Source organism: Octopus sinensis, linkage group LG3 (assembly GCF_006345805.1).
Source record: "Octopus sinensis linkage group LG3, ASM634580v1, whole genome shotgun sequence".
Lineage (NCBI taxonomy): Eukaryota > Metazoa > Mollusca > Cephalopoda > Octopoda > Octopodidae > Octopus > Octopus sinensis.
The window spans coordinates 93,997,798-94,003,656 of NC_042999.1; the positions used below are offsets into that span (position 1 = coordinate 93,997,798).

At 35.2% G+C, this 5,859-nt stretch overlaps 1 long non-coding RNA gene across 1 annotated transcript in view; it reads right to left on the bottom strand.

Annotated features, from left to right (window-relative positions):
• Positions 1–1,561: 1,561 nt before the first annotated feature.
• LOC118762514 overlaps positions 1,562–5,859 on the bottom strand; it is a 13,390-nt gene continuing 9,092 nt past the window's right edge. Inside the window, exon 3 of the long non-coding RNA XR_004998270.1 lies at positions 1,562–2,673. This is a non-coding gene — a long non-coding RNA (uncharacterized LOC118762514). The remainder of the gene's footprint in view (positions 2,674–5,859) is intronic.

The following is a 5,859-nucleotide window of genomic DNA, read 5'->3' on the forward strand; positions in this document are numbered from 1 at the left end:
TGCATCTAGGAGTATTTAAAAGCGTAAATCTTCACTTGGCCCTAATAATTTTATTTTAACGAAACTTACGGACAATATTAACTAGATTGTTCTCTAACACGTATGTTCCGCATGATTAACACAGATTTTTGCAGTAAATTAAAAGAAATGTGATTATTCACGACATCGATCTATGTTTATTCTTTTCAGACAAATGTATTGCTTGCGCCCAACTCACGGAGCATTTAGCATCTTATTCGGTGTACCATTCAGCGAACATGGTCGAAAATCAATGATATACATAAGTTGCAATGAATTTGGTGAACAGATCTAGATATTTCCAGGACTACAATAATGCACAATTATATTTAAAATTTAAAAGATGCTTTATATTTAAAATTTAAAAGATGCTTTTTCAGTCACATTTAGTAAATGTAGTTCTTACCAAGAGGAAGTGACGTCATTTGACTATCATTTGGTGCTTCGATCTTGAATCCCAATACACTCTTTTTGGTGGATCAGCAGTAGCGTTCAAATCATTATTCATCATATCCTCTTCGTTTCCAGCTTAACCCACCTCCCCTGCTCCATAACCATTAACGGTTTCTGTCTGCTACCTCTTCCATCCTTCACCCTCTTACCTTTAACATTTTCCTCTTATTCCGCTAGTTCTAAGCATTCTCCTTACAAACTGGACAGGAGATCCTCTATAGTCAACCTCGATGCGGAAAATCCATGATTGCCATCCCTTCTCCTAGCAATCCTGAAAAAGTTACTGATAGTCGGCAGGCTTCCATTCAAAAGCTTCAAGTCACTCGTTTTCCCTTTGTATTGCAAGCTGGATCAAATTTATACGCCTCTGATCCCATTGTTGCTTTTTAGAATTTTTATCGGCAGCTATTGTATGGAGGTTCATTCCTACGATGAAGAGAATGATGGAAAACTGTGCTTTCAGTTAGGAGTCCCATTCCCAGTTTTAGCCAATGGTTATAAATTGGACTCTTTTGAAGCACAACTGGTTGTCTCTGCTTTTGATGTGCAGAGGAACATGTTAGTAATCACAGGCTGTATATGAGGAATTGGTCCGTACGCACATGCCTAAAGTAGCCAGACTGTTAACAGCTTCTCTTTGATTGCTTTCTTTTTTTTTTGTGGTAATGGTGACCTCTCGGATTATTTGATTGACAGCTCTGATATCTGTGTTCCAATGTCCGGAGAAAACTCACTCTCACGTTTCTAGATATAGGTCTCTATGTCTCCATTTTCGGTTCATGTAGGAGGTCATATTTTTGGTCAACACTGAAAAGAATATTTCACCTTCAACTCCTAGGATTGAAGTTTTTCTTAATATCTTCATGGCTTATTTTTCTTTCGTTGTTACAAAACACATTTCCGTCTTCTTCCAGCTCAATGAAATGATTTCCTTTTTATAAATCTTCCGGAACAGAGTCTACAATCTCCGAAGGAGATTATTATATGTGTGGTAGAATGTATAATTATATTACATAATAGAATACTATATCATATAATACAATAATATATGATATCATGCAATATTATGTAATACAATAAGTTATCCCATTGGGATACAGTGAGTTGCTCACATGCAATCACATGAGAGAAGCAGAGCAGCTCCAGCACAAAAGGCAGAGAAAATAACTCAAGTAAAAAGAACGGAACGAATATTATGAACATAAGGACAATGAACATTAGCGATTTTATTTGAAAATCGCACGATTTGTTTTCTGTATTCACTATATTTCATTAAGTTGGAAAATAATACAGCTGCATTTTGTAGGTAAAAATGCTCGGCTGAGACTTTCTTAATCCGTCATATCAATGAGATTTATATTTAGTATAACTTAATTTGCTATTGCTTTATATGAATTGATCCCTCTTAGTACATGGACTGCGTAGATATACGATACATCCCTAAGGAGATTATAAAGTCTGAAACATGTTTCAACAGTTGATTGTAGACAAATGAGTCCCACTCAACATTGCATTCGCTAAATTATTAAAACGAATATTTCTCATCTTTATTATTTAAGTAAACAGCTATCATTGTTAGTCATTAAACATCCTTAAAGTGCATTTATCTCAATGATTTAAAGAGCTGATCATCTCCATTGAAAGTGATTTCCCAAGTCATTTTATGTTTCATGCAGCAGAGATTACATCATTTGTAATTCGTATCCCTCTTTAGGCTGATGCACACACATACAAAACACATGGACACACACGCACTCCCTGTACAACTCATAAATGCACTCACATTCACGCATGTATAGATATAAATGTGGGGTTACATGTTTGTGTTTGTGTTAATATTATGTGTTTCTGATTGTGTCCGCTGGCGTTTGTTTGAAAGTGTGTTTGCGTGTGTGTTTGTGCGTGCGTGTGCGTGCGTGTGCATGCGTGCGTGTGTGTTTGTGTTGCCCGCTTCTTCATATGAACTGAACGTGTGTGCGAGACGCCTGTCATGTGGCTATGTCGGTTTTATAAATATACGTTTACTTTTGCTTCAGTTTTATTCTTATTTCTTTAGATTGCCATTTCTGTTCTTAGTCTTTCAGCATTTTTGCACTGATGTTAATGAAGCATTTATTTTATTTTCTTTCTTTCTTTCTTTCTTTTATTTATTTATTTATTTCTGTCTGTCTTTATTTATTTATTTCAAATGAAGCATTGATCCTGATACAGCAAAAAACTATTAATATCAACAGAGATAGACATATACAAATAGGAAAAAGTATATACATCTAACCTCAAAATACATATGCACACCGAGGAATAGTTTCAGGCCAAGTCACACTTATATACTTACGCGCATACATACCTACGTATAGACGTATATATATATATATATATATATATATATATATATATATATATAAAGACACACATACATACACATGAGAAATGAATGTGTATATATTTGTGCGTGCCTGCGTTTGTACGTATGTATGCGACACTAAATGTGCTACTGCGTGCATACAAACATCTGTAAATAGACGTTGATATCTAATAATATATCATAATTTAAAAAGAAGAAACATTCATGCCAAATTCATGAACCGATACACGCATGTTTTGTGTGTGTGTGTGTGTGTGTGTGTGTGAGGGAAAGGCAGCCAGACGGACGGACGGAGACGGAGAGTGTGTCTAATGATATACTCATACAAATTGAGAGAACCTGACTGACAGGAAGTGATAGAGATAAATGAATAAATAAAAAGCTCGCTATACAGGTAAATAGATAGATAGATAGATAGATAGATAGATAGATAGATAGATAGATAGATAGATAGATAGATACATACATACAAACATACATACATACATACTTACATACATACATACATACATAAAGAGATCGATAGATAGCTACAAATACTTTCATGTGAAGAAAACGAATCAAATAACATTTTATAACATGGCCAGAACCCTCATCTTCAGGTTATACGCTCGCATGGCATATAGAAGCTGAGACAGGACGATAGAATGAGTGAAAATACCAGAAAAGTCGAGAAGAAAGTAGATGTCAAAGGTGGAAGGCTGCAAACGCAGTTATAATATTGACGGTATTGCTCGAATATTTCTTTACTGGCAGATAGGGATGTGATCCTGTTAAGATACGCTATGATGGATTTTAGGACAGATGGGGAGTGATTGGCGGAAAAGTGAACAGAGTTAAGGTTTTTACCGGGTTTATGGTACGGGAAGATTGTGCTGTTTTGTAAATTTAGTGTAACATCTAGGAAATTAAGTATTTTGATACTGTAACTAAAAGCTACGCACAGACCTAGAATTTAAAAAGAAAAAATATCTGATTCAAAAGCAAAATCCTTATTCAGCCACATGTGTCCAATTTTGTCCTATTACCTGTCGCTATCTTTGAGGCAACTTCATGATCCCATCCTTCCATAACTTAGCATATATTTGGGTTAGAAACTGGACGAAGTAGTTCTTCTAGCCTTCTTAAGAAGTGAAGTTCTCTAGATGATTTTGTAGGGATCGAAATAAATGGTAATTCGAAGTTGCAATGTTAAGGTCTAACAATATCCTGAAGGCAGGTGCTATCCTTTCGATCTGCCAATTCTGGGCATTTTTAATCGTTTGCCTTTTTTAATTGCTGTAATTGATAACAGTAATTCTCTAAATTCAATGTCAGATTTTGTAGAAGGAGGTCGTAATATATATCTGTTTCCAATCAAATAGGTAGAGAATATCACCTTCGGGTACTGACCAGTTTTTGGAGGCATTAAAGGTTTTTCCTGTCGTTTACAAGACATTTACCAATGCACGATGTTAACATCTTTCCCCTTTTCTTTACTTGTGATCTTTCTTTTCAAAAATGGGTTGTTTTGCGGCATTTAAACAAGAAGACAGAAGACAGTACGGTCCGTATCTGTTGAGTCATGAAGCACCCATATAGTAATAGGTGAGATTTGAGCATTGGTGTGAGAGTGACATTATGAATAAAATTTGAGGGACTTAATACATGATACAATCTTAAATTACGCCACTATAAATCATATTTTCTATTTAATATTCATTTAATATTAATGGTAATCTCTTGTAATTAACGAAAACTTCTTAAGGAATTTCCTATGTCACGAACTTTGCGAAGAAGTTCACCTTTCCTCATCTCTGGATCCGTGCTTTATTATTTTACCTTAAATAGCGTCGTTATGATGTTCCTTGGCAGATTTCTCAGGAAGTTCATTTAGTAGTATATCAAACTAAGAATCCTGCTTCACTCTTTTACATTACTACAAGGTGGACAAAATGGGGATCTAGCTAAGATTAGTAAGATTCTCAGGCCAAAGGCATACACACAAGCACACGCACAAACAAACAGACATTCACACACACACACACACCCGCATACACACACATACACACGCACACACATAAGGCCAGGCTTGGCTGTGTCGTTAAGACGTTTGCTTACCAACCACATAATTCTGAGTTCAGTTTGAAATCTTTGCACAATACCATCAATTTAAAGGTGGGGTGCGTTGATTGTATCAACTCAGTGCCAAGCTGGTACCTCGAAAGAATGAATGTCAAAGTCGACTTCGGCGCAATTTGAACTCAGAACGTAAATACGGACGATAAGCCGGTAAGCATTTTTCCCGATGTGCTAACGAATCTGCCACTTTTCCGCCTTACACTGTTCTATTAATTAAAAATATAACACCATAATTGGAAAGAATTACAATGCGCTCAGACGTTTCAGTTTTACAAATAATGCAGATTATCCAACACACCTGCTTTGGGTCTTAAACAACACAGGAAAATATACACATATCTTAAACTGAATATAAAACTCCTTCCGATATCATTTTCAGATATGATCTGCGACAAATTCCTACCTGTTACAACTACTAGAAAAGTACTTCTCATTTCTAACCAGGCCATCAACTAATTATCAGCGAAACAAACATTTCTAGTTTTTCGCTTTACAATAATGCGATCACAACCACTGATACGCACATATTTTCAACATAACAATTATAGATACAGGTAAAAAGACATGCAAGGCAACATAAAATTATGCAGCCACTGCCTCACATCAGAAGTGCAACTCAGTATCAAACAATAAAACAAATAATAAGAAAATAAACCATAAAAAAGAAAAAATATATATATTGACATAATTTTATATAGAACGTGGGCTACAAAGAAACGGTACTACGCAATTTAAAGTAATTATCAGCAACATTCAGACAATATTTCTAGTCACATTCATAAGCTCAATAATACGATCTTAATCCAATACCAACCACATATTTGTGAAATAGGAAACATATGTAAGTGAAATTACCACTACAATGCATTTGTTGAAAATAATCAACGAAAAGACAAACGATG